At 47.4% G+C, this 27,886-nt stretch overlaps 21 non-coding genes across 21 annotated transcripts; 20 read left to right on the top strand and 1 right to left on the bottom strand.

The window, feature by feature from the left end:
* Positions 1-83: 83 nt before the first annotated feature.
* Positions 84-155, bottom strand: TRNAD-GUC (transfer RNA aspartic acid (anticodon GUC)). Its single transcript has one exon. It is a non-coding gene; the product is annotated as a tRNA-Asp (tRNA).
* A 5,164-nt stretch (positions 156-5,319) lies between these two features.
* On the top strand, positions 5,320-5,391 carry TRNAG-UCC (transfer RNA glycine (anticodon UCC)). Its single transcript has one exon. It is a non-coding gene; the product is annotated as a tRNA-Gly (tRNA).
* Positions 5,392-16,088: 10,697 nt separating this feature from the next.
* On the top strand, positions 16,089-16,160 carry TRNAG-UCC (transfer RNA glycine (anticodon UCC)). The gene has a single exon. It is a non-coding gene; the product is annotated as a tRNA-Gly (tRNA).
* A 275-nt stretch (positions 16,161-16,435) lies between these two features.
* TRNAG-UCC (transfer RNA glycine (anticodon UCC)) lies at positions 16,436-16,507 on the top strand. Its single transcript has one exon. It is a non-coding gene; the product is annotated as a tRNA-Gly (tRNA).
* A 276-nt stretch (positions 16,508-16,783) lies between these two features.
* TRNAG-UCC (transfer RNA glycine (anticodon UCC)) lies at positions 16,784-16,855 on the top strand. Its single transcript has one exon. It is a non-coding gene; the product is annotated as a tRNA-Gly (tRNA).
* Positions 16,856-17,131: 276 nt separating this feature from the next.
* Positions 17,132-17,203, top strand: TRNAG-UCC (transfer RNA glycine (anticodon UCC)). Its single transcript has one exon. It is a non-coding gene; the product is annotated as a tRNA-Gly (tRNA).
* Positions 17,204-17,479: 276 nt separating this feature from the next.
* On the top strand, positions 17,480-17,551 carry TRNAG-UCC (transfer RNA glycine (anticodon UCC)). Its single transcript has one exon. It is a non-coding gene; the product is annotated as a tRNA-Gly (tRNA).
* A 276-nt stretch (positions 17,552-17,827) lies between these two features.
* Positions 17,828-17,899, top strand: TRNAG-UCC (transfer RNA glycine (anticodon UCC)). The gene has a single exon. It is a non-coding gene; the product is annotated as a tRNA-Gly (tRNA).
* Positions 17,900-18,175: 276 nt separating this feature from the next.
* TRNAG-UCC (transfer RNA glycine (anticodon UCC)) lies at positions 18,176-18,247 on the top strand. The gene has a single exon. It is a non-coding gene; the product is annotated as a tRNA-Gly (tRNA).
* A 278-nt stretch (positions 18,248-18,525) lies between these two features.
* TRNAG-UCC (transfer RNA glycine (anticodon UCC)) lies at positions 18,526-18,597 on the top strand. The gene has a single exon. It is a non-coding gene; the product is annotated as a tRNA-Gly (tRNA).
* A 626-nt stretch (positions 18,598-19,223) lies between these two features.
* Positions 19,224-19,295, top strand: TRNAG-UCC (transfer RNA glycine (anticodon UCC)). The gene has a single exon. It is a non-coding gene; the product is annotated as a tRNA-Gly (tRNA).
* A 276-nt stretch (positions 19,296-19,571) lies between these two features.
* On the top strand, positions 19,572-19,643 carry TRNAG-UCC (transfer RNA glycine (anticodon UCC)). Its single transcript has one exon. It is a non-coding gene; the product is annotated as a tRNA-Gly (tRNA).
* A 278-nt stretch (positions 19,644-19,921) lies between these two features.
* Positions 19,922-19,993, top strand: TRNAG-UCC (transfer RNA glycine (anticodon UCC)). Its single transcript has one exon. It is a non-coding gene; the product is annotated as a tRNA-Gly (tRNA).
* A 276-nt stretch (positions 19,994-20,269) lies between these two features.
* On the top strand, positions 20,270-20,341 carry TRNAG-UCC (transfer RNA glycine (anticodon UCC)). The gene has a single exon. It is a non-coding gene; the product is annotated as a tRNA-Gly (tRNA).
* A 276-nt stretch (positions 20,342-20,617) lies between these two features.
* TRNAG-UCC (transfer RNA glycine (anticodon UCC)) lies at positions 20,618-20,689 on the top strand. The gene has a single exon. It is a non-coding gene; the product is annotated as a tRNA-Gly (tRNA).
* A 278-nt stretch (positions 20,690-20,967) lies between these two features.
* On the top strand, positions 20,968-21,039 carry TRNAG-UCC (transfer RNA glycine (anticodon UCC)). Its single transcript has one exon. It is a non-coding gene; the product is annotated as a tRNA-Gly (tRNA).
* Positions 21,040-21,317: 278 nt separating this feature from the next.
* On the top strand, positions 21,318-21,389 carry TRNAG-UCC (transfer RNA glycine (anticodon UCC)). Its single transcript has one exon. It is a non-coding gene; the product is annotated as a tRNA-Gly (tRNA).
* A 276-nt stretch (positions 21,390-21,665) lies between these two features.
* Positions 21,666-21,737, top strand: TRNAG-UCC (transfer RNA glycine (anticodon UCC)). Its single transcript has one exon. It is a non-coding gene; the product is annotated as a tRNA-Gly (tRNA).
* Positions 21,738-22,012: 275 nt separating this feature from the next.
* Positions 22,013-22,084, top strand: TRNAG-UCC (transfer RNA glycine (anticodon UCC)). The gene has a single exon. It is a non-coding gene; the product is annotated as a tRNA-Gly (tRNA).
* A 5,179-nt stretch (positions 22,085-27,263) lies between these two features.
* Positions 27,264-27,335, top strand: TRNAG-UCC (transfer RNA glycine (anticodon UCC)). The gene has a single exon. It is a non-coding gene; the product is annotated as a tRNA-Gly (tRNA).
* A 278-nt stretch (positions 27,336-27,613) lies between these two features.
* Positions 27,614-27,685, top strand: TRNAG-UCC (transfer RNA glycine (anticodon UCC)). The gene has a single exon. It is a non-coding gene; the product is annotated as a tRNA-Gly (tRNA).
* Positions 27,686-27,886: the final 201 nt, after the last annotated feature.

The following is a 27,886-nucleotide window of genomic DNA, read 5'->3' as shown; positions in this document are numbered from 1 at the left end:
AGTGGGGAAAAATAGATAAAGCTACTTGAGGGGGATCACCCAATGCACCGCCGCGTGCTCCTGCAAACAAGAAGGAAAAAACACTCCCCGTCGGGGAATCGAACCCCGGTCTCCCGCGTGACAGGCGGGGATACTGGCCACTATACTAACGAGGAGTTTTTTTTTTTCTTTATTGCCTGTTTACACAATACAGAAAACAACAGAAGGATCTCAAAATCTTTTGAAATTAATCAAACAGTGTAACCCAATCAGGTGTTTCTGGCTGGGCTCGGTAAAGCTCTCGCATATACGCTACATGTTCAATAAAATTTTCCCTTACAGGCCGAGCGTTAGTGTCGGCATGTCTTACCGACATTCGGGTTTTCCATATACTATGGAGGCTGAGTACCATTATCATGTCGTAGGGAATGTCGCCGTGATTCTCAACTGGTAAATATCGGATTCCATGCGGTGTAATAGGTAAGTGCTTTTTGATAGTTCGCTGAAGGATGTCCCAGTTAAAAATGGGATCCCAGCATTCAATAAATACATGTTCTATTGTCTCTGGTTTTCGGCATAGTATGCAGTTGAGTGTCCAGGGTATAATTATTCCTTTATCTTGTAGCCACGTTTTTACAGGTAGAGTGTTTGTATGGAGCTTGAAGAAAAAGGATTTTACATGTGGTCGTATCGGCATTCCTTTAACCCGTTTTAAGACGTCTTGTCCACAGCCTCCAGTGTATATGCTTCTGTACACTGGCAGAGGTAACACAACATCCAGTAAATCCTTGTAGAGCTTTTTCTTTTTTACCGTACTCAAGTATTCTATGGAAAACCTTACTTTAAGCATGCGAAAGGCTAGTACAACCTCGCGCCAATAACCTTTTATACAGTGCATCGCAGTCTTATTTGTAGAGACGATGAATTCAGGTAGTGCATTTTGTAAACAAACTTGCATAATTGTACGCAGAAATGGGTCACACTGATCTCTGAAAATATAAAACGCGACACAATCTGTCTGATAAACAGGTACGACAGGCCAAGGCCACCTTTTTTGACAAACAAAAACAGATTAGTTCGACTCGTTCGTTCCCATTTTCCTCCCCAAATAAACACTGCAAATACTCTATAACTTTTTTGTAGGTAAGTACGCGGCATGAACAATACTTGCATAACATACCACAAATTGGCAACTAAGAATAGATTGCAAGTAGTTGCACGGGCAAACATTGACAAATTTCGACCTTGCCATCTCTGCGTCTTCTCTTTCAAGCGGTCTGTTTCCTCGTTCCAATACGATTCGGTGTCTTCATAACATTGTAGTGGGACACCTAAGTACGTTGTTGGCATTGCTGTCCATTGGATGCCAGCAAATAATTCAGGCTTCTCGCTCCACTCTCCATGCCAGAAACCTACGGTCTTCTCCCAATTGATCTTGCAGCCAGATTCCTTGCAAAACTCGCCAGTCAACCTACCCACCTCTTTGATGCTTTCAACATCTTTGCAAAAGACAGCAATGTCATCAGCGTATGCGAGGACCTTGACTTCCGTCGTTTCAAGCATAAAACCGCGTACACTTTGACTATTAATTAAACTCAAGCAGGAAGGTTCTAAGTAAATATCAAAAGGTAGTGATGAAATTGAACATCCCTGCCTCACACTGGAGAGAAGCTGGATTGGTTCACTTAACTTCTTGTTTATAATGATGCGTGTGCTGCACTCTGAGTAGTGCATTTTTACTCCTAATATCAGTCCGCCGACATTAACATATTCTAATATTGAAAATAGTACTTCATGTGACACATTGTCAAACGCTTTCTCCAAATCTAGTTGCAACACTGCAACCTGAGATGAGAGAGCATCACAGCACTCAAGAACACAGCGAGCTACATGAGTATTGGTGGAAATTGTTCTGCCCTTGATTCCACATGTTTGATGCGGTCCCACTAGTCGCGTTACAACACTTTGAAGTCTCTTTGCTAACACTTTTGTGAATATTTTGTAATCACAGTACGTGAGGTCGATAAGACTTTACTGACAACAGTTTAACCGGGTCCTCGCACTTAGGGATTAGCACTGTATGAGCGGTTCCGAACGATGGCGGCATTCGCTGTGTTGCATACATTTCCTTGAAGACATTATGCAATAATTGGCTGAGCTGACATTTAAAAGCCTTATAAAAGGGCCCACCTAAACCATCAGGCCCGGGAGCCTTTCCTGCACCAAGTCCATCTATGGCGTCTTCAATTTCTCGCAATGTGATTGGAAATTCCAGGCTTGCTTTAATGTCATCTTCGAGACGTGGCATAAAATGAAGAAAATCTCGCTAAAATCCTTCTATTATTTTTTTCTTGTTCTCAAGCAGTTCACGATAATAATCTACGAATGCTTGCTCTATCATTGTGGGTTCGGACGTTTCCTTGTTTTGATATATTATTGCTTGTATTTCATTTTTTGTCGCGTATCTCTTTTCGTCACTTAGCGCCCGTTTAGTAGGCGTTTCCCCATTCCACAATCGTTCCGCTCGCGCTCGTACCATCGCTCCCTTGTATAGTTCTTGGTCGATAAGTTCGAGCTTACTTTTTGTTTCCTTTATCTGCTTCATGCAAGATCCAGTGTTCTGACATTCTGTAGACATGAGAAATTCTAGTTCGCTGGTTAATTCTTTTTCTTCTTGTTTTTCCTTACGGCGTAGCGCAGTTGCTTTTCCTATCGCTTTTATTTTAAGATCAGTTTTGAGAGCTTCCCATGTTTCAATACAGTGATTAGGTTGCGCTGTCATAGAGGAATTATTCATTTCACTTATATTTCTGATAAAGCTTTCATCATCGAGCAGTTTGGTATTAAACTTCCAAAGATCCCAATTAAATTTCGTTTCTTTTCGTTTTTGCCCTAAATCAAACGTCACTAGACTATGATCAGAAAAGGATACATGTTTTATCTCGTAACTTTGACACAATGGCACGAGCTGCATTGCAATATAAGCTCGGTCTAATCGCGCATGACTTTCACCTTGATAGTGCGTATAAGCGGAAGCTTTGCCTGTCCATAACAGAATACCGACATCTTCAAATTCATATTCATTCACAAATATGTTTAAAAACTGTGCGCTCGTATCCATTCGTTTCATTTGTTTAGCTCGGTCTTGTGCTCTGCACACACAGTTGAAATCCCCCATCAATATAAGGTATCGCTCGCACTTCAGGAATTCTTTTAGCTGTTGTAAAAAAATTCTACGTGCACATTCATCATTTGGAGCATACACGCACAAAATACGCCACTTAAAGCCAGAAAAAGAACAATCAAGTATGACAAATCGGCCAGTTCCACATATAATGACTTGTTCCTCTACAATAACAGCACTGTTACGAATAAAGAGTGCGCAGCCTCCAGAAGTTCCAACCGCATGACATACGCAGACGTTATACATTGCTCTAAGTGGCTGCACCATGCGGTCCGTCTGTTCCTGACCTTCCACCTTTGTCTCTTGCACGGCGACAATATCTAAATCATTTTCTTGAAAAAGCCTGCTTAATTGGTCCTGGCGTCTCCTGCTCGCCAAACCGCGAACGTTTAAAGTGCCTAGACGAAGGGGCCTTTTAAGGTTAAGTGTGATGGCTAACCTGAAACAGGTGGACCGCATGGAGTTTACCTCGATCTTTTATGGTGCCACACGGTCTATTCTTACCGGCGACGGGCAACGTCGCGTCGAGCCAGCAGTCCTCGGGTCGATGCTGCTGTGGCTCTGTAGCTAGGTGACTTGACACCATGGTAGGTGTTCGGTGTTCGGAAGTGGTGGAATCGCTGCTCTATGCGTTGACCCTCGTTGTTACGAGGGTTTATGTCCCTCAGTTTTCCGGTCAGGAGGGAGGCTGGGTTTCGGTTTGAAGCTGGGCCGTCTGCCCATTTGAAGGCCGGTCTTCACGACTGTCTTGGTGGGCGGTTCTTCTCCGCTACTTGCACTGGGCTTGCCCATTTCATCGCCTGCATCGTTGCGCGGTCTCTTGGTAGAAGCACCAGGCTCAAGTTCCATGGGCTGTGCGTCGGCTTCTGCTTCCTCACCCAACGCTGCTTCAACGCGTTTGACTTTGTCCGCCTCTTGTGCTTCCGGCGTCACAGGGACTCCATTTGTCTGGAGTGTGGTGTTATCAGCGAAAACACCTTTCCACGCGTCGGTAGGGGCAACTTTTTGATTTGCCCTCTTTGTGTCGGCCTGCTTTCGCCCACCAGCGGCTTCTTCGGCGTCTGCTTCATCCATTAAAAGCTCTGCATCCGCGTCCTTCGTTGCTTTTCCGGTGATGCTCGCATATGTGGTCACGCAGTCTAGGTCCGTGTGGCCGAAGCGCCTACACTGGGAACAGCGGGGCACACGGCAGTCACGTCGAATGTGGCCAGTGGTGTTGCAACGGAGGCATAATGGTGCTCGGTCCGGCACAACAACTTGGGTGAGTTCGCTTCCTACACGCAACTGGTGGGGTAGGTCGTCGATAGTGACTCCGGCTCCCAGTTTCATGGCCACTGGGCGGGTTGTCGATGCTCTTTCCGTGATACCTCGCACGTGCCATTTTTCCTTCGTTACTTCCGTAACCTTTCCATACAGAGCCAAGGCCGCACGCACTTCATCATGGCTGACCCCGTAAAGAAGCCAGTGCAGCTTCATTCGTAAGCCTTGGTCGTTGGGGTTAACTACGAGGCACCGGCGACTCTTCACTCGGAATTCCCCTTTTGACAACATCCTGTACGACCCCAGAGCGATAACGTCGGGAAGCGCTCCAAGATTTTCCAAGGCATCGCGAAAATCTTCCACTCGGTATGGGCGCTCACGTAAATCCGCACGAATGAAAATTTTATCCGTAACAACCTGACCTGTTGGCAGCTGAGGCAATACAACTTGGTAGTCCTGGTCGACCGAAGCAAAGGACCTGTTTCCGCGGCTTGAAAGGGCCGCTGAATCCGCTCCTTGGGAGCCCATGTTACCCACGTCCGAACACAACGGTGGCCGGAAGTGGACGTGTAGCCGCCTTTCAAGCAGTTGACTCGGGTTCGATTCCCGGCTGACGCAAACATTTTGTGCACATGCCCAAACGTCAGCACCCCGTATCTATACACATTATCAGTCGGCGCATGTGAAATTGACCTTTACTTTTACTCGTGGTAAGCGCGACGTTCTATCGTGAAAAAGAAAAAAAGAAATACACTCCTAGATTACCCTAATGCGAAGGCACTGCATCTGGCTATTCAATGCATTCCGTGCACTGGGCGTCATTTTATTCGGGCTGTGTCAACATTCTTGTTGTCATTAACAACTGAAGTAGGACTGCTTAGAACAACCGGAAACACGCGTCGGTGGTATAGTGGTTAGCATAGCTGCCTTCCAAGCAGTTGACCCGGGTTCGATTCCCGGCCGGCGCAAACATTTTGTGCACATGCCCACACGTCAGCACCCCGTACCTATACACATTATCAGTTGGCGCGTGTGAAATTGACCTTTACTTTTATTCGTGGTGAGCGACGTTCTATCGTGAAAGAGAAAACAAGAAATACACTCCTAGATTACCGTAATGCGAAGGCAATGCACCTGGCTTTTCAATGCACTCCGTGTACTTGGCGTCATTTTATTCGGCCTGTGTCGACGTTTTTGTTGCAATTAACAACTGAAGTAGGACTGCTTGGAACAACCGGAAACATGCGTCGGCGGTATCATTCTGCTTCCGGCAGCCGAGCTGAGCGGTCAGCAGAATCATGGGCTCCAGTGGAGCAGCGACAGCGGCCACTTTTGGCCGCGGAAACAGGCTGAGTGACGATAAGGAATATGCATTTATCTTGCCCCAACTGCCTAAAGGACAAGTGGTGATTAACAACGTATTTTTGCACGGTGATGTTCGCGCCAGACCTTACAAGGTCGAAGATTTTAGAGACGCCCTACTGTCGACGGGACCCCCGCAGGGGCGTCTGCGTGAGCAGGCGTTTGGTGTGTTGCGACACCACGTACCCGAGCACACGAGGGTTGCACCCTCCCGCGTGTAGCCGTGCGCGGCTTAGCCGTGTCTGGGGAAAAGGGGATCCTGGGGGTTGAGCCGATGCTGGGTGTTGGGACCTTTAAGGCCCCCCGGCGGAGGCAACACACCCCTTTGGCCTCTGCTTCACATAGACGGCACCCCCGGACTGACCCACCCGGGGGAAATCGGTAGTTGCCTTTTCCTGTCTCTCTCTACCTTTATCTTCGTCTTTCCCTTCCACTTTTTATCTTTCCTGTCTTCTCTTCACTTTTAATTACTTCCGTATTTCCTGGCGGCAAGGGTTAACCTGGTGTGGCTGTCCTACCTTGGGTATACCATATTGGGTTATAGTAACGGCATACTGCTGGCGCTGTGCAGACTTGTTTTCATGTTCTGCCACGTCCCCTTGTTGGGCTCCGTGTTGGGTGGAAGACGCCGTTGCCGAAAAACTCACTTTTTCCATGGGATCCTCCAACCCGTTTTCACCCGATCGTGCCTCGAAAAGGGTACGCACCGACGCAACCTCGCTGTTCTTACCCAGAAACAAAGAAACATTCCCGAAATTCCACGTCCTTCACTGTGAACAAACATCCACAAAAGCAAGAGCAATTTCCCCTTTCCTTGTGGCCAAGTGCCTAAAAGAGACCATTGGAGCTGGTTATAAAGTAACAAAGATGGCAAGTGGGGATTTGCTCCACGAACTAAAAGACAAAGAACAGTACATCAGACTCTCACATCTCGTAGCTTTTGGTAACATCCCTGTCTCTGTCAGCGCACATCGAACTATGAACGCAGTCAAAGGCGTAGTATCAGATGATGACTTAATGGCATTGAATGAAGAACTCCTGGATGGATGGAAAAACCAAGGCGTAATCCATGTGCAGCGCATCAAAATCAGACGTAATGACAATGAAATCGCAACAAAGCATTTAATACTCACTTTCAGTTCAACTACTTTACCCGAGAAACTTGAAACCGGCTATGTAAAGCTTCATGTTCGACCCTACATCCCGAACCCGCGACGTTGCTTCAAATGTCAGAGATTTGGTCACGCATCCCAGAGCTGCCGAGGACAGCTTATGTGCGCAAAGTGCGGCACAACCGGTCACTCTGCTGATGACTGCAAAAATGATGAGGTACATTGTCCGAACTGCGAAGGCAGTCACCCTGCATACTCCAGAGCTTGTTCAGCCTGGAAGAAAGAAAAGGAAATAATTACTATAAAATTTAAGGAGAACATTACATTCTGTGAAGCACGACAAAGGGTATCCTCGTTATTTACATTGAAAACATCTTTCGCTGAAGTGGTGCAACGGGGGGCGGCACCACAACGGCTTCTGGCGGCAGCCCGGTCCACGCCTAGCGTGCCGAGGCTTGCGCCACCCGCCCCTATGGTGGGAGCAGCCAACGCTTCCCTGCCCTCTCTCGAAGTGTCCACACCAGTGGCCTCTTCAAGCTCCGGCAGCAGCCAGGGCACCGCAGAGGCCACAGGGGTCTTGTCGACCTCCGGCCTGGTGGGGACGAAGACTTCGTCGCTTGAGATGAAGTCTACGCGACGCACACATCGCTCTTTGGAGCGGGTGTCCAGCGCCTTGCAAGAGGCTATGGACACCAATTCAAGCCAAATGGCGCAGTTAGCGTCGAAGGAGCGGCGAGGTTCTCTTGACCGCTCCAGAAAAGACAAAACACCAATTACAGGGCCTAACAAAGGCCCTGTAAAGTAACATCACTCTCCTCTCTCTCGAGACACACAGCACTTTTTTTTTCTCAACATGCATAACATCATACAGTGGAATGTTAGAGGACTATTAAGAAACCTAGATGATGTCCAAGAAATTATCTCTAAGTTTAATCCTAAAGTGCTGTGTGTGCAGGAAACCCATCTAACGTCCAAGCACACCAACTTCCTCCGACAATATATGACTTTCCGAAGAGACCGCGAGGATGCTCTTGCATCATCTGGTGGTGTAGCCATCATTGCTGACAGAAGTATAGCATGTCACCATTTCAAGCTCCAAACGCCCCTTGAGGCAGTGGCCATTCGAGCCGTACTTTTAAATAAACTCATAACCATCTGCTCCTTGTATATACCACCACATTATCACCTTCACAGACGCGATATAGAATCATTAATAGATGAGCTCCCGGAGCCCTATTTGATTCTTGGTGATTTTAATGCACACAGTAGTCTGTGGGGCGATTCACGTTGTGATGCGCGTGGTCGCGTCATCGAACAGCTGCTTTTTACTTCTGGAGCATGTCTCTTGAATACAAAGGAGCCCACGTATTTTAACCTGGCTAACAAGTCGTATTCTGCCATAGATCTTAGCATTTTATCGCCGACGCTTTTACCTTTTTTTAAATGGAGTGTGCTTAATAACCCGTATGGCAGTGACCACTTCCCAATAATCTTAAGTACCACGGAACAAGATCAACTTCTCCCGCAGGTCCCCCGGTGGAAGGTTGACTCAGCCGATTGGGAACGGTACCGAGCTCTTACTCACATGACGTGGACTGAGATGTCCGGTTTAACCATAGCTGATGCTGTCAGATATTTTACAGCTTTTATACTTGATGCCGCCTCTAAGTGTATTGCTCAAGCTAGCGGCACTGGTTCTAAGCGGCGTGTTCCCTGGTGGAACGATGCATGTAGGCAAGCGCGGAGGAACCAGAACAAAGCGTGGGCACTGCTTCGCGACTCGCCAACAGCAGAAAACCTGGAAAACTTTAAACATGTCAAATCCCAGGCAAGGAGAACGCGCCGACAAGCTAGACGAGAGAGTTGGGCACAGTTTATATCAAGCATTAACGCTTATACAGATGAGAGAAAAGTCTGGAATAGAGTTAAGAAAGTTAACGGGCAACAAACGTATTCCTTACCTTTAGTAAACAGCCACGGAGAAAGCCTGGAAGATGAAGCCAACTCTCTTGGTGCACATTTTGAACACATATCGAGCTCCTCGCACTACTCCGAAACCTTCCTAAAGAACAAAACGCCAATAGAACAGCAAAAGTTACAAAGAAAATGTGCTAAAAGTGTGGCGTACAACGAACCCTTCTCCATAGCAGAACTGCAGGCAGCACTGAACTGTTGTAATACATCTTCCCCAGGTTCAGACCGCATAATATATGAGATGTTGAAACAACTACCCCCCGAAACACAAAAAACCCTCCTTTACCTCTAAAACGTTATATGGTTTCCCGGCAAGATCCCCTCTGCTTGGACGGAGGCTATTGTAATCCCAATTCTAAAGCACGGAAAGGATCCTTCCTCCGTATCAAGTTACAGACCGATAGCATTAACAAATTGCCTCTGCAAAGTTTTCGAAAAAATGGTAAACTGTCGCTTACTATACTTCCTCGAAACAAACAAATTGCTCGACCCATACCAGTGCGGGTTTCGGGAGGGTCGATCCACCAATGACCATCTCATACGTATCGAGGCACGTATCCATGAAGCTTTTGTTCATAAGCAGTTTTTCGTATCAATATTCCTAGATATGGAGAAAGCATATGACACTACGTGGCGGTTTGGGATATTGAGAGACCTCTCACAGTTAGGTATACACGGTAATATGTTCCATGTTATCGAAAGTTATCTGTCCAAACGCACATTCTGTGTTCGATTGGGCAACGTTCTGTCACGAAAATTTGTACAGGAAACTGGAGTGCCGCAGGGCGGGGTGCTCAGCTGCACGCTCTTTATAGTAAAAATGAATTCTCTTCGTCTACACATACCACGTAACATCTTCTATTCAACATATGTTGACGATGTGCAGATAGGATTTCAATCAACTTCTCTCGCAATCTGCGAGCGACAGGTCCAGCTTGCTCTTAACAATGTCTCCAAATGGGCGGATGAGAACGGGTTCAGACTGAACCCACAAAAAAGCTCCTGTGTCGTTTTCTCTAGAAAAAGAGGCCTGCATCCTGATCCTGAAATTGTGTTGCATGATGAGCGTCTGCCTGTAAACAAGGAACATAAGATTTTAGGCAGAATTTTAGACGCGAAATTAACCTTTATACAGCACATAAAGTATCTTAAAAACAATAGTATGAAAACAATGAATATCTTAAAGGTGCTGTCACGCACAACCTGGGGCAGTGACAGAAAATGTCTCATGAACCTATATAAAAGCCTCATACGCACACGGCTAGACTATGGAGCCATAGTTTGCCAGTCGGCTACACCAACTGCTCTGAAGATGCTAGACCCTATCCACCACTTAGGAATTCGCCTGTCCACAGGCGCCTTCAGAACAAGCCCAGTGGAAAGCCTGTACGTTGAATCGGATGAATGGTCACTTCAACTGCAGAGAACATATTCGTCTTTTATGTATTTTCTGAGAGTGAACGCAAACAGTGAGCACCCCGCGTATTCCACTATAAATGATTTGTTCAGTTCTCAACTTTTCCGCAACCGGCCCACAGTGGCAAAGCCTTTCTCACTACGTATTAGAGACATAGCTGAAGAAACAAGGGTTGCACTGCTTGAATACCACCTTATGCCCCCGGTTATACAGCCGCCGCCCTGGCAGTGGCAACCTATACACTGCGATACAGCTTTCGTAGCTGTCACAAAGCGCGCGCCTGTCGCGCACATCCGAATGCACTTCCTCGAATTGCAGCACAAATACTCCTTTCCTGAATTCTTTACAGACGCATCGAAGTGTTATTCTGGCGTGTCTTACACAGCGGTCGGTCCATCCTTTTCGGATTCCGCTGTATTGAATCCTAGCACAAGTATTTTCACAGCAGAGGCCTACGCGATATTGGCTGCCGTTAAACACATTAAAGAATTTAATATCCAAAAGTCAGTTATATATACAGATTCTTTGAGCGTGGTAAACGCTTTGAAAAGTGTCAAAAAATATCAAAACCCTGTCATTGTATCTCTTTACTCAGCATTACTAACCACCTATGCGTCCAAGCAGCATATCGTCGTATGCTGGGTGCCGGGGCACCGAGAGATAGAGGGAAACGTGTTGGCTGACCAGCTAGCCACATCCGTCCACACGAACGCTTCCAACACTTCCACGACTGTCCCTGTAATGGACCTCAAGCCATCAATAAGAAAAAAGCTAAGGGCTTTCTGGCAGCGCTTGTGGGACAAGGAAACAGAAAATAAACTACACGTTATCAAGCCGTATCTTGGCAACTGGCCCCCGGTATCAAAGAACCGCCACACAGAAGTAACACTTTGCAGACTCAGGATAGTACACACATACAGCACACACGCATACCTCTTGTCCAGTGGCGATCCACCCACGTGTGATAAATGTGGTGAGCCACTTACCGTGCTTCACATCCTGATACAATGTAGGGAATTAGACACAAATAGGAAAAAGCATTTTCCATTCCCACATCGGCAGCGAATTCCACTTCATCCTCAAATGTTCATAGGTATAGAACCTCTTTTTAAATATCAGTCGTTGTTCGAATTTTTAAAAGTTGTACGTAGTTTTCATGTTATATCACCAGGAAATCCGTAGCACAGCCTCTTAACTGAGGTTACTGCTGCGGTAACTGCATTAATAGAAAGCGCCTGCGTCCCAGCCTTTGGGCTCAAAGGCCTTCCGGAGGCATAGGAGATATTTCCATGTTCTTGCATTTTAGCGTCATGATCACTTATCAAGCGTACTATACCCATAGACAACTACATATGTCACTATCATAATTTTATACTATATATCATTTTACGCTTCTATGATACGCATTGATTTTAGGCCACTTTACAGCCATGTTACATCCCACCATCTAAACTCACAAATCAGCGCTTAACAACACATAATTAGTCATGGCGCTCTTTGGCCATCCCTGGCCCTTGCGCCACTAAACAATACACATTAATTCATACTGTCGACGGGACTGTTGCCTGACGTGGTATGCATAGGGGCGTACCAGATCAACCACGTCTGGGCAGTGACCCTCAGCGACGCGACTGCTACAAGAAGGATGCTGGACCTTAAAGAACTACAAGTTAAGGGACGACGGTGCGTCATCGTTGACCCGCAGGACCAGCAAGTGAAGATTAGGCTTCATTGGTTGCTGTACGGCGTTGCCGACGAGGACGTCCGGACGGCGTTCGCGGCTTTCGGCAAAGTGGAGGAGGTGAGCCGTGAGCGGTGGCGCGTGGAAGGCATGGGGACCAAGGCCTCAACGACCAGGACCGTCCTCCTCAAACTGAAGGGCAGCGTGAAGGTTGAGGACCTTCCTCATCAGATCCGCGTCGGCGGTGAGTTGGCCTTGGTCGTCGTTCCTGGTCGACCGATGCAGTGCCTGCGCTGCCATGGCACAGGACACGTCCGCCGAGAGTGCAGAGTCCCCCGCTGTTCCCGGTGCAGACGCATCGGCCACGTCGAGGCTGACTGTGTCAAGTCTTATGCTGTGGTGACAGGCCCACCTGCTATTGACGTGGCGGCAGAGCACGTGATGGACGTGGCCGAGGCGGAGGACGCGGCTAAAGGAACCGGTGACGCGGTCTCGACAGCTACAACTAGTGGGTCGACGACTCTGGAGGTAGACGGAAAGGCGGCTGAGGCTACCCAGAAACCTTGTAGGGCGGAACAGGTCGCAACAACTGAGGGGCAGGCGACGGGAAGCGTCAGTGAAGACGCACCTGACGACGCGACCGCTATGCAGCAGGATGAGGGCGTCACCGACGACGACCGTGCAGGGGCTCTTGCTGCTTCCGTCAAGCGCACCCACGACCAGACGAAGGACCGCGAGGATCGGGCAACCAGTACCAGTGAGGGACCGCCGACGAAGACACCTCATGGGAGGCGGATGGCATACAAGCCAAAGCCCAACGTACCGCCTGAAAAGAAGGCTGTCGACAAAGCGCCCATGTCTAAGGACACCAACAAGCCGGGAGGTCCCGGAGGCGGCTAGCCGATGGCTAGTCGTGAGCGGTAAGCACCATGCTCTGGGCCTGCTTTTCTTTTAGATCAAGATGGCTCAAATACCGTCCCTTAGGATTGCCACATTAAACGTGAGAGGGCTGGCGGCTAGTCGTAGGCAAAGTCAGGTCCTACGGTTGGTCACTGACCACGACATAGACGTACTAGACGTCCAGGAAACTAAGGTTGAAGGAGAGGAGCCGACCGGGAGCATGGTGCGACGTTTCACGACTAGGTATTTTGTGGTGGTTAGCCATGCGGTAGGCACGACTGGAGGGTGCGTTCTTCTTGTGAAGAAGCTGCCTGGACTGCAGATTCAAAGCATTTTTTCGTGTCAGTCAGGAAGGATTGTTCTTTGTGATATTGTTATGGGTGATTCAGAGTTCCGCATCATATGCGTATATGCACCGAATTCAGTAGATGAGCGCGTCCGTTTTTTTTCGAACCTTACACAATACGTATGTTGTATTATGCGCGTGATGCTGTTAGGTGACTTTAATTGTGTGTTGAGTGCTGGAGACAGAGCCAATAATGCAGGTGTGCGTGACCGAAGCAGTGAAGTGTTATCAAATTTAATTAATGAAAATGAACTCGATGATGTTTATGATTGTCTGGAAAGGGGGCGTCAAGTGACTTTTACACGTTTTCAGGGCAGCAGCCATGCGCGTTTGGACAGAATGTACATTTCGTTGGATACAATTCCCACATGCCACGGTTACTGTGTAGTACCAGTGTCGTTTTCAGATCACTGCCTGGTGACATGTAACGTAGGTATAATGAAAAGTAGACGTGTATTTAACTGGGATATGTGGAAAATGAATGCCTTGATACTAAATGACCAGCCCTTTTTACAGGTAGTACGGGATGCGATTAATGAAGTTCAATGTGATGCTGGGGGAACAATCGTCGAGAAATGGGAATGTTTTAAGCAAAAGATTAAAATTAAAGCGATAGAATGATCCAGTTGTATAAAATTCGAGAAGGAAATGAAAGAAAAGGGTTTAAGAACACTGCTTCGGCAGCTGCTAACGCTTGAGTGCAAAGAGCCTGGTGCGTACAAAGACGATGTGCGCAATGTTAAAGAAAAACTTGAGCTATTTGACAAGGAACGCTATCAAGGAGCCATCGTGCGGGCACGAGCAGATGCTCTAGCGGCAGGGGAGACGCCCACTAAACGGGCGCTGGGTATTGAGAAGGCGTATGGAAGAAGAAACCATGTCGACCAGATTTTAGTGAATGGGAACGTCGTTGAAGACAGTGACTGCATTCAGCGCGCCTTCTTTGAGTACTATCAGTCGCTCTTCGCATTTCAGGAAGCGAATGTTGAGGGTTTTAAAGCAGGTTTTCTGCATCGCATGCCACGTTTGAGCGATGACGTAAAAAAGCGATTAGAGGAAAAAATTATGGAGAGAGAAGTCGAAAAGGCAATCGACGATTTGAACTTGGGTAAATCACCGGGACCTGATGGACTCAGCGCGGGTCTATATAAAGCTTTTAAAAGAGAGCTGGCGCCTTTGCTTGCACATGTATTTAATGACGCATACGAAAAGAAATCATTACCGCCTTCCTTTGGAAAACGCACACCATTCTAATACCGAAGAGCGATCAAATAGATAAACTCAGATTCGTCTCATCCTACAGACCGATTTCACTAACAAACATCGATTATATAATATTTATGAAGGTTTTAGCAAGCATGCTTCAAGGCGTCATCAAGGAAATAGTCGCAGACCATCAAACTTGTGGCATCAAAGGGCGATCTATTTTTTCAAACATCCATAAGATGCGATGTGTGCTTGAGTGCTGTGACGTCACCGGTGGCGGTGTTGCAGTACTTCAGCTCGACCTAGAGAAAGCGTTCGATTGTGTCGCTCACGTTATTTTGTTTGCCATCTTGGATCATGTTAATGTCGGTTCCATCATCACTGAGGGCGTGGCCTTGGCGTACCAGAACTGCACAACAAGATTAATTGTTAACAAGTCTCTGGGGGCCCCCATTACCATCATGCGTTCAGTGCGCCAAGGTTGCCCCCTCAGTCCGCTATTATTTGCTATCTACGTAGAAGCAATGTGTGTAGCAATTAATGAAAATGAGGGAATACGTGGTTTCAGATTGGCAGCGACTGAAGTGAAGTTGCTCTCATATGCAGATGACATTGCAGTGTGTTGCACTGACAAACCGAGTGTAACAGAAACAATATCTGTAGTAAAGCATTTCTGTGCCGTAACGGGTAGCAGAGTAAACTGGGGCAAGTCGCTAGGGCTGTGGCATGGGGACTGGTTTTCTACAGCCGACTATTTCGCGAACGTGAACTGGGTGAAAACTCCGACCAGGTATCTGGGTGTTCCCCTCGACAGGTATAATAGCAGTGACGAATACTGGAGGAACCAAACCAAGGAACTGAAAGAAAAAGTAGACAAATGGAAAGATACTAACCTGTCCATTTTTGCATGAGCCACAGTTTGTAACGTGTTTTTTATTACTAAGTTATATTACGTCTTGCAAACGCTGTATTGTTCTAGAGTAAATGTGCAAAGGCTGCACAGAGTGTTCGCAGTTTTCATCTGGGGATCGACATGGGAAAGGTGCAGCCGAACAAATTTGTTCAGAAGAGTGAATGATGGAGGTGTGGGCCTGGCGCAGCTTTTTGTTCGTCAAGTTGTAAACCGATTTTTGTTTTTTCGCGATGTTCGCGATCCTTTTCTGCGCGCCGTATATCAGCTAAGGTTTTTCTTCCCTGGTCAGTTGATTGCATTTTATGCCGCAAGCCAGAAACAGTAACACATATATTCCTAGACTGTTTAGATTCAATTTTTCATTGGGACGTCCTCCAGAAAACGCTGAAAAAAGATTTGCCCCTCACACCATATGGAATTACCTTCCTGCGGTTAACAATGACGGGGGCGTGCCCTATGACATGTTCATGGTATTAAGCATGCATAGGATGTGGAAAACCAGAATGGCTGTCAGACATGCAGATCCTATTGTAAGATCGGTAAGAGAAAACTTCATTGAAAGCATTGCCTATATCCGGGATGTGTACCAGTCCCAGGACGAACAGCCAACATGGTATCGTGTACTTAATGACCTAGTGTCATTAAAACGTTTTTAGCAATGTCGCGTCAACAAGCTACTGGTTGGCGCTTTTAACATTTTTGTGTTGGTTTCTCTGTTTTGTGTTGTCACATTGGAAATAAAGAAAGAAAAAAGAAGTCGGTGGTATAGTGGTTAGCATAGCTGCCTTCCAAGCAGTTGACCCGGGTTCGATTCCCGGCCGACGCAAACATTTTGTGCACATGCCCTAACGTCAGCACCCCGTATCTATACACATTATCAGTCGGCGCATGTGAAATTGACCTTTACTTTTACTCGTGGTAAGCGCGACGTTCTATCGTGAAAAAAAAAAGAAATACACTCCAAGATTACGGTAATGCGAAGGCACGGCATCTGGCTATTCAATGCATTCCGTGCACTGGGCGTCATTTTATTCCGGATGTGTCGACACTCTTGTTGCAATTAACAACTGAAGTAGGACTGCTTGGAACAACCGGAAACACGCGTCGGTGGTATAGTGGTTAGCATAGCTGCCTTCCAAGCAGTTGACCCGGGTTCGGTTCCCGGCTGACACAAACAGTTTGTGCACATGCCCACACGTCAGCACCCCGTATCTATACACATTATCAGAAGGCGCGTGTGAAATTGACCTTTACTTTTATTCGTGGTGAGCGACGTTCTATCGTGAAAAAGAAAACAAGAAATACACATCTAGATTACGGTAATGCGAAGGCAATGCACCTGGCTTTTCAATGCATTCCGTGCACTTGGCGTCATTTTATTCGGCCTGTGTCGACATTATTGTTGCAATTAACAACTGAAGTAGAACTGCTTGGAACAACCGGAAACATGCGTCGGTGGTATAGTGGTTAGCATAGCTGCCTTCCAAGCAGTTGACCCGGGTTCGGTTCCCGGCTGACGCAAACATTTTGTGCACATGCCCACACGTCAGCACCCCATTTCTATACACATTATCAGTTGGCACGTGTGAAATTGACCTTTACTTACATTCTTGGTAAGCGACATTCTATCGTGAAAAAGAAAACAAGAAATACACTCCTAGATTACCGTAATGCGAAGGCAATGCACCTGGCTTTTCAATGCATTCCGTGCACTTGGCGTCATTTTATTCGGCCTGTGTCGACATTCTTGTTGCAATTAACAACTGAAGTAGGACTGCTTGGAACAACCGGAAACATGCGTCGGTGGTATAGTGGTTAGCATAGCTGCCTTCCAAGCAGTTGACCCGGGTTCGGTTCCCGGCTGACGCAAACATTTTGTGCACATGCCCACACGTCAGCACCCCATTTCTATACACATTATCAGTTGGCACGTGTGAAATTGACCTTTACTTACATTCTTGGTAAGCGACATTCTATCGTGAAAAAGAAAACAAGAAATACACTCCTAGATTACCGTAAAGCGAAGGCAATGCACCTGGCTTTTCAATGCATTCCGTGCACTTGGCGTCATTTTATTCGGCCTGTGTCGACATTCTTGTTGCAATTGCCAACTGAAGTAGGTCTGCTTGGAACAACCGGAAACACGCGTCGGTGGTATAGTGGTTAGCATAGCTGCCTTCCAAGCAGTTGACCCGGGTTCGGTTCCCGGCTGACACAAACAGTTTGTGCACATGCCCACACGTCAGCACCCCGTATCTATACACATTATCAGAAGGCGCGTGTGAAATTGACCTTTACTTTTATTCGTTGTGAGCGACGTTCTATCGTGAAAAAGAAAACAAGAAATACACTCCTAGATTACGGTAATGCGAAGGCAATGCATCTGGCTATTCAATGCATTCCGTGCACTTGGCGTCATTTTATTCGGCCTGTGTCGACATTCTTGTTGCAATTAACAACTGAAGTAGAACTGCTTGGAACAACCGGAAACATGCGTCGGTGGTATAGTGGTTAGCATAGCTGCCTTCCAAGCAGTTGACCCGGGTTCGGTTCCCGGCTGACGCAAACATTTTGTGCACATGCCCACACGTCAGCACCCCATTTCTATACACATTATCAGTTGGCACGTGTGAAATTGACCTTTACTTACATTCTTGGTAAGCGACATTCTATCGTGAAAAAGAAAACAAGAAATACACTCCTAGATTACCGTAAAGCGAAGGCAATGCACCTGGCTTTTCAATGCATTCCGTGCACTTGGCGTCATTTTATTCGGCCTGTGTCGACATTCTTGTTGCAATTGCCAAATGAAGTAGGTCTGCTTGGAACAACCGGAAACACGCGTCGGTGGTATAGTGGTTAGCATAGCTGCCTTCCAAGCAGTTGACCCGGGTTCGATTCCCGGCCGGCGCAAACATTTTGTGCACATGCCCACACGTCAGCACCCCGTATCTATACACATTATCAGTTGGCACGTGTGAAATTGACCTTTACTTTTACTCGTGGTAAGCGCGACGTTCTATCGTGAAAAAGACAAAAAGAAATACGCTCCTAGATTACCCTAATGCGAAGGCACTGCATCTGGCTATTCAATGCATTCCGTGCACTCGGCGTCATTTTATTCGGCCTGTGTCGACACTCTTGTTGCAATCAACAACGGAAGTAGGACTGCTTGGAACAACCGGAAACATGCGTCGGTCGTATAGTGGTTAGCATAGCTGCCTTCCAAGCAGTTGACCCGGGTTCGATTCCCTGCCGACGCAAACATTTTGTGCACATGCCCACACGTCAGCACCTCATTTCGATACACATTATCAGTTGGCGCGTGTGAAATTTACCTTTACTTTTATTCTTGGTAAGCGCGACGTTCTATCGTGAAAAAGAAAAAAAGAAATACACTCCAAGATTACGGTAATGCGAAGGCACGGCATCTGGCTATTCAATGCATTCCGTGCACTGGGCGTCATTTTATTCCGGATGTGTCGACACTCTTGTTGCAATTAACAACTGAAGTAGGACTGCTTGGAACAACCGGAAACACGCGTCGGTGATATAGTGGTTAGCATAGCTGACTTCCAAGCAGTTGACCCGGGTTCGGTTCCCGGCTGATGCAAACATTTTGTGCACATGCCCACACGTCGGCACCCCGTATCTATACACATTATCAGAGGGCGCGTGTGAAATTGACCTTTACTTTTATTCGTGGTGAGCGACGTTCTATTGTGAAAAAGAAAACAAGAAATACATTCCTAGATTACCGTAATGCGAAGGCAATGCACCTGGCTTTTCAATGCATTCCGTGCACTTGGCGTCATTTTATTCGGCCTGTGTCGACATTCTTGTTGCAATGAACAACTGAAGTAGGACTGCTTGGAACAACCGGAAACATGCGTCGGTGGTATAGTGGTTAGCATAGCTGCCTTCCAGGCAGTTGACCCGGGTTCGATTCCCGGCCGACGCAAACATTTTGTGCACATGCCCACACGTCAGCTCCCCATTTCTATACACATTATCAGTTGGCACGTGTGAAATTGACCTTTACTTACTTTCTTGGTAAGCGACATTCTATCGTGAAAAAGAAAATAAGAAATACACTCCTAGATTACCGTAATGCGAAGGCAATGCACCTGGCTTTTCAATGCATTCCGTGCACTTGGCGTCATTTTATTCGGCCTGTGTCGACATTCTTGTTGCAATTACCAACTGAAGTAGGTCTGCTTGGAACAACCGGAAGCACGCGTCGGTGGTATAGTGGTTAGCATAGCTGCCTTCCAAGCAGTTGACCCGGGTTCGATTCCCGGCCGGCGCAAACATTTTGTGCACATGCCCACACGTCAGCACCCCGTATCTATACACATTATCAGTTGGCACGTGTGAAATTGACCTTTACTTTTACTCGTGGTAAGCGCGACGTTCTATCGTGAAAAAGACAAAAAGAAATACGCTCCTAGATTACCCTAATGCGAAGGCACGGCATCTGGCTATTCAATGCATTCCGTGCACTGGGCGTCATTTTATTCCGGATGTGTCGACACTCTTGTTGCAATTAACAACTGAAGTAGGACTGCTTGGAACAACCGGAAACACGCGTCGGTGGTATAGTGGTTAGCATAGCTGACTTCCAAGCAGTTGACCCGGGTTCGGTTCCCGGCTGATGCAAACATTTTGTGCACATGCCCACACGTCGGCACCCCGTATATATACACATTATCAGAGGGCGCGTGTGAAATTGACCTTTACTTTTATTCGTGGTGAGCGACGTTCTATTGTGAAAAAGAAAACAAGAAATACACTCCTAGATTACCGTAATGCGAAGGCAATGCACCTGGCTTTTCAATGCATTCCGTGCACTTGGCGTCATTTTATTCGGCCTGTGTCGACATTCTTGTTGCAATGAACAACTGAAGTAGGACTGCTTGGAACAACCGGAAACATGCGTCGGTGGTATAGTGGTTAGCACAGCTGCCTTCCAGGCAGTTGACCCGGGTTCGATTCCCGGCCGACGCAAACATTTTGTGCACATGCCCACACGTCAGCTCCCCATTTCTATACACATTATCAGTTGGCACGTGTGAAATTGACCTTTACTTACATTCTTGGTAAGCGACATTCTATCGTGAAAAAGAAAATAAGAAATACACTCCTAGATTACCGTAATGCGAAGGCAATGCACCTGGCTTTTCAATGCATTCCGTGCATTTGGCGTCATTTTATTCGGCCTGTGTCGACATTCTTGTTGCAATTACCGTCTGAAGTAGGTCTGCTTGGAACAACCGGAAACACGCGTCGGTGGTATAGTGGTTAGCATAGCTGCCTTCCAAGCAGTTGACCCGGGTTCGATTCCCGGCCGGCGCAAACATTTTGTGCACATGCCCACACGTCAGCACCCCGTATCTATACACATTATCAGTTGGCACGTGTGAAATTGACCTTTACTTTTACTCGTGGTAAGCGCGACGTTCTATCGTGAAAAAGACAAAAAGAAATACGCTCCTAGATTACCCTAATGCGAAGGCACTGCATCTGGCTATTCAATGCATTCCGTGCACTGGGCGTCATTTTATTCCGGATGTGTCGACACTCTTGTTGCAATTAACAACTGAAGTAGGACTGCTTGGAACAACCGGAAACATGCGTCGGTGGTATAGTGGTTAGCATAGCTGCCTTCCAAGCAGTTGACCCGGGTTCGATTCCCTGCCGACGCAAACATTTTGTGCACATGCCCACACGTCAGCACCTCATTGCGATACACATCATCAGTTGGCGCCTGTGAAATTTGCCTTTACTTTTATTCTTGGTAAGCGCGACGTTCTATCGTGAAAAAGAAAAAAAGAAATACACTCCAAGATTACGGTAATGCGAAGGCACGGCATCTGGCTATTCAATGCATTCCGTGCACTGGGCGTCATTTTATTCCGGATGTGTCGACACTCTTGTTGCAATTAACAACTGAAGTAGGACTGCTTGGAACAACCGGAAACACGCGTCGGTGGTATAGTGGTTAGCATAGCTGACTTCCAAGCAGTTGACCCGGGTTCGGTTCCCGGCTGATGCAAACATTTTGTGCACATGCCCACACGTCAGCACCCCGTATCTATACACATTATCAGAGGGCGCGTGTGAAATTGATCTTTACTTTTATTCGTGGTAAGCGACGTTCTATTGCGAAAAAGAAAACAAGAAATACACTCCTAGATTACCGTAATGCGAAGGCAATGCACCTGGCTTTTCAATGCATTCCGTGCACTTGGCGTCATTTTATTCGGCCTGTGTCGACATTCTTGTTGCAATCAACAACTGAAGTAGGCCTGCTTGGAACAACCGGAAACATGCGTCGGTGGTATAGTGGTTAGCATTGCTGCCTTCCAGGCAGTTGACCCGGGTTCGATTCCCGGCCGACGCAAACATTTTGTGCACATGCCCACACGTCAGCTCCCCATTTCTATACACATTATCAGTGGCGCATGTGAAATTGACCTTTACTTTTATTCGTGGTGAGCGGCGTTCTATCGTGAAAAAGAAAACAAGAAATACACTCCTAGATTGCCGTAATGCGAAGGCAATGCACCTGGCTTTTCAATGCATTCCGTGCACTTGGCGCAATTTTATTCGGCCTGTGTCGACATTCTTGTTGCAATTACCAACTGAAGTAGGTCTGCTTGGAACAACCGGAAACACGCGTCGGTGGTATAGTGGTTAGCATAGCTGCCTTCCAAGCAGTTGACCCGGGTTCGATTCCCGGCCGGCGCAAACATTTTGTGCACATGCCCACACGTCAGCACCCCGTATGTATACACATTATCAGTTGGCACGTATGAAATTGACCTTTACTTTTACTCGTGGTAAGCGCGACGTTCTATCGTGAAAAAGACAAAAAGAAATACGCTCCTAGATTACCCTAATGCGAAGGCACTGCATCTGGCTATTCAATGCATTCCGTGCACTGGGCGTCATTTTATTCCGGATGTGTCGACACTCTTGTTGCAATTAACAACTGAAGTAGGACTGCTTGGAACAACCGGAAACATGCGTCGGTGGTATAGTATTCTGCATCCGGCAGCCGAGCTGTTCGGATCGTAGGGTCATGGCCTCTTCCGGGGCAGCGACAGCGGCCACTTTTGGTCGCGGAAACAGGATTACGGAAGATGATAAGGAATACCCGTTCATTTTGCCTCAACTGCCTACGGGACGAGTTGCGATTAACACCGTGTTTTTGCACGGTGATGTGCGTGCGAGACCATACAAGGTCGAAGATTTCAGGGACGCCCTACTGCCGACTGGCCTCTTACCGGACGTGGTATGCATAGGGGCGTACCAGATAAACCACGTCTGGGCGGTGACCCTGAATGATGCGACTGCGACTAAAAGATTAGTTTCCCTCAAGGAACTGCAAGTGAAGGGACGACGGTGCGTCATCGTGGACCCGCAGGACCAGCAGGTGAAGCTTAGGCTTCACTGGCTGCTGTATGGCGTTGCCGACGAGGACGTCCGGACAGCGTTCGCGGCTTTCGGCAAGGTGGAAGAGGTGAGCCGGGAGCGGTGGCGAGTCGAAGGCATGGCAAGCAAGACGTCGACCACCCGGACGGTGCTCCTCAAGCTAAAGAACGGCGTCAAAGTTGAGGACCTTCCTCATCAGGTCCGCGTCGGCGGAGAGTTGGCCTTGGTGGTCGTGCCCGGTCGACCCATGCAGTGCCTGCGCTGCCAAGGCACGGGGCACGTCCGCCGAGAGTGCAAAGTCCCGCGCTGTTCCAGGTGCAAACGTTTCGGGCACGTTGACGCTGACTGCGTCAAATCCTACGCCGCCGTGACAGGACCAGCAGCGAGGGACGTTGCGGCTGAACACGTCATGGACGTGGTCGAGACGGAAGACGCCGCCAAAGGAACCGGAGACTCGGTTTCCACAGGGACACTCAGAGGGTCATCTACCGCCGGTGCTGAAGGCGTGGTGGCTGAGGCTGACGAAAAGACGGACAAACCGGTGCAGGTCCTGCCTGCAGTGAGCCTTGCTACGGGGGGCGTTAACGAAGACGCACCCGACAACGACAAGACGGCAATGCTGCAGGACAAGGAAGTCAACCACGATGAGCGGACTGGGACTCCTGGTGCCCCAGTCAAACGACCCCACGACAATACCAAGGACAAGGACGGTGGTGCCACCAGCACCAGCGAGGGGCCGCCGACGAAGACGCCACAAGGAAGACGGATGGGCTACAAGCCAAAGCCCAACGTACCACCTGAAAGGAAGCCTGTGGGCAAAACGGTCTCGCCTAACGACACGAACAAGCCGGGAGGTCCCGGAGGCGGCTAGCCGGGGGCTAGTCGTGAGGGGTAAGCACCATGCTCCAGGCCTACTTTTTTTCCTTAGTTAAGATGGCTCTCTTACCGTCAATTACTATCGCCACATTGAACGTGAGAGGGTTGGCGGCTAGTCGTAGGCAAAGTCAGGTCCTACGGTTGGTCACTGACCAAGACATAGACGTACTAGCCGTCCAGGAGACCAAGGTTGACGGAGAGGAGGAGACCGGGAGCATGGTGCGGCGTTTCACGACTAGATATTATGCGGTCGTGAGTCACGCGGTAGGGACGTCCGCCGGTTGTGTTCTGTTTGTAAAGAAGTTGCCTGATCTTGTTGTTCAAAGTGTATTTTCATGCCAGTCTGGAAGGATTGTTTTTTGTGATTTTGTTTATCGTGAAATTGAATTTCGAGTCATGTGCATATATGTGCCGAATTCTGTAGAAGAGCGCACCTTATTTTTCGAGAGCCTTTTTCAGTATATTTGCAGCGATAAGTGCATGATTTTGTTGGGGGATTTGAATTGTGTTTTGAGTGCTCGGGATAGAGCCAATAATGCCGGTATTCGTGATAGAAGCAGCAGTGTGTTGACTAAACTAATAAGTGAAAATGAATTGGACGATGTTTGCGAGTGTCTGGAGGGGGAGCGGGAAGTAATGTACACGCGATTTCAAGGTAACAGACACGCGAGGTTAGACCGCATGTACATATCGCAAGACATGATTCCAAAGTGCCATAGTTATTCTGTGCACCAGTATCGTTCTCAGATCACTGCTTGGTGAAATGTAACATAGGCACGGAGAAGAAGAGAGAATCTTTTAATTGGGACCTATGGAAAATGAACGCTTTACTACTAAAAGACCAACCACTTGTAGAGGCAGTACATGAGGCCGTAAGGGAGGTTTGTGAGGATAATAGTCAAACAACAGCAGAGAAATGGGAAGGGTTCAAACAAAACGTAAAAATGAAAGCCTGTGAAAGATCGAGCTGCTTAAAGTTTGAGAAGGAAATGAAAGAAAAGAGCTTGCGAAAGACACTTAAGCAGCTGATAGCGCTTGAGTGCGAAGAGCCAGGGGCGTATAAACAAGATGTGCGAACCATTAAAGAAAAAATCGAGCAGCTCGACAAAGAACGGTATCAAGGTGCGATGGTGCGCGCAAGAACAAATGCATTAGTAGCTGGAGAGACGCCCACTAAAAGGGCGCTTGGACTTGAAAAAGCTCACGGTCGAAGGAATCACGTCGATAAGATTCTATGGAATGGCACAACTGCCGACGACAGTAAGAGAATAGGCCAAGCGTTTTTAGAGTATTACCAGTCCCTCTTTGCGTTTCAAGAAGCGAATGTAGACGAGTTCAAAAAGGTCTTCCTCGGTCGCATGCCGCGATTGAGTGACGACACAAAAGAACGATTAGAAGTGAAAATAACAGAAAGCGAAGTTGAAAAGGCAATTGAGGATTTGAATCAAGGCAAATCACCTGGACCTGACGGCCTGGGCGCTTGTTTATATAAAGCTTTCAAGAAGGAACTGTCACCGTTGCTAGCACGGCTGTTTAATGATGCGTATGAGAACAAAGCTTTGCCACCTTGTTTTGGCAAAGCGCATACCATACTCCTCCCTAAGAGTGATCAAGTAGAGAAACTTAGGCTGGTGACATCTTACAGGCCGATATCTTTAACCAATGTAGATTATAAAATTTTCATGAAGGTTTTGGCAGCCAGACTTCAAAGTGTAATAAAGGAAATTGTCGCAGATCACCAAACATGTGGGATCAAAGGAAGGTAGATTTTTTCGAATATTCACACGATGCGGTGCGTGCTCGAGTGCTGCGACGTCACCTTGGGCGGAGTCGCAGTGCTTCAGCTCGACCTCGAGAAAGCCTTTGATTGTGTCTCGCATGGTATTTTGTTTGCCATTTTGAATCACGTTAATATTGGTTCCATCATCGCTGAGGGAGTGGCGTTGGCGTACCAGAACTGCACAACACGCTTAATTGTGAATAAATCATTGGGGGCCCCCATTAACGTCATGCGTTCTGTGCGTCAGGGCTGCCCCCTCAGTCCTCTTTTGTTTGGAATTTACATAGAAACTTTGTGTTTGGCCATAATTCAAAATGATCAAATATGCGGGTATAATTTGGCAGACACAGAAGTCAAGCTCTTGGCATATGCAGACGACATCGCAGTGTGTTGTACAAGCAAACAAAGTGTAACGGAAACGATAAGCGTAGTGAAAAGTTTTTGTGGTGTGACGGGCAGTAGAGTGAACTGGGGGAAGTCCCTCGGTTTGTGGCACGGAGTGTGGTCTTCCGCCCCGGACCATTTTGCAAATGTGAACTGGATGAAAACCCCGACCAAGTATCTAGGTGTTCCCATGGACAGTTACAAAAATAGCGACGAGTACTGGATGAACCAAACAAAAGAAACTAGAGAAAAAGCAGAAAGGTGGAAAGGCATCAACCTCTCCATTTTCGCTAAGGCAACGGTGTGTAACATGTTTTTTATTACGAAGTTGTGGTATGTCATGCAGACGTTGTACTGTTCAAGGGTAAACGTGCAAAAGCTGCACAGAGTGTTCGCGATTTTTATCTGGGGCTCTACCTGGGAAAGGTGTAGCCGAACAAATCTGTTCAGGCACGTGAAGGAAGGGGGGCTGGGCTTGGCACATCTTTTTGTTCGACAGCTTGTCAACCGCTTTCTGTTTTTTCGCGATGTGCGCGATCCTTTTTTGCGCACCGTATGTCAGCTCAGGTTGAGCGACGCATTGCCTGCATATGTTGTTAGTACGGCAAGCATGACCGGAAAACTTCGAGGTTATTTTAAGGAAGTGGTCGACAGCGTGCGTTTCCTGTCAGTACGTTTTTCCACTGATTATCTGTTTGAAGTTAAAAGGAAAAAACTGTATAATGATGTCTGCGACATTGTGTTCCCAGTGCCGTTATACAGAGCTATATACAGTGGAGGGCCAGGACAAGACGTCCTTAAACGGGTGAAACGAATGCAGGTACCACCAGGTGTTAAAACCTTCTTTTTTAAGCTCCACACAGGAACGCTCACTGTGAAGACTTTTGTCGAAGAACGAGGCTGTCTTGTGCCGTGGGGATCCCACTGCTTGATCTGTCAGAAGCCGGAGACCATTGATCATGTTTTCTTGCATTGCTGGGCGGCGGTTTTCTTATGGGACGTTTTAAAGCGAACGCTGAAAAAGGAGTTACCGGTGGACCCCCAAGGGATCAGGTATCTGCCAATTAAAGATGAAGACGGAGTGCCGTATGATCTTATTATGTTGAATGCCCTCCACTCTATATGGCGAGCTCGCATGGCCGGGTACCATTGCGACACCGACGCTCGGCCAGCGCGTATGTATTTCAGAGAGTGTATGTCCTCATTTATTGAAATGCACAAAATTCAAGAGTGTGTACCGGATTGGCTGTCGAGGCTCGAACCTCTGACAGTCATGAAGGACTTTTAATTTAACAACGTCAGTCCTATGAGGATGGACGGCTGTCTAGCGCCTTTTTGTTTCGTCTTCCTTTTTCTCTTACAAGAGGCTTGCATCTGTGTCATTAGTGTAAAATTCATATGTGCACTGTTATAATGAAAACCGGTAATAAATAAAAAAAATTTAAAAAAAAAGCGTCGGTGGTATAGTGGTTAGCATAGCTGCCTTCCAAGCAGTTGACCCGGGTTCGATTCCCTGCCGACGCAAACATATTGTGCACATGCCCACACGTCAGCACCTCATTTCGATACACATCATCAGTTGGCGCGTGTGAAATTTACCTTTACTTTTATTCTTGGTAAGCGCGACGTTCTATCGTGAAAAAGAAAAAAAGAAATACACTCCAAGATTACGGTAATGCGAAGGCACGGCATTTGGCTATTCAATGCATTCCGTGCACTGGGCGTCATTTTATTCCGGATGTGTCGACACTCTTGTTGCAATTAACAACTGAAGTAGGACTGCTTGGAACAACCGGAAACACGCGTCGGTGGTATAGTGGTTAGCATAGCTGACTTCCAAGCAGTTGACCCGGGTTCGGTTCCCGGCTGATGCAAACATTTTGTGCACATGCCCACACGTCAGCACCCCGTATCTATACACATTATCAGAGGGCGCGTGTGAAATTGATCTTTACTTTTATTCGTGGTAAGCGACGTTCTATTGTGAAAAAGAAAACAAGAAATACACTCCTAGATTACCGTAATGCGAAGGCAATGCACCTGGCTTTTCAATGCATTCCGTGCACTTGGCGTCA

Source organism: Dermacentor albipictus, chromosome 10 (genome assembly GCF_038994185.2).
Source record: "Dermacentor albipictus isolate Rhodes 1998 colony chromosome 10, USDA_Dalb.pri_finalv2, whole genome shotgun sequence".
Taxonomy (NCBI): Eukaryota; Metazoa; Arthropoda; class Arachnida; order Ixodida; family Ixodidae; genus Dermacentor; species Dermacentor albipictus.
Note: the sequence above shows the minus strand (reverse complement) of the source record. Positions and strands in the feature narration are given on the sequence as shown.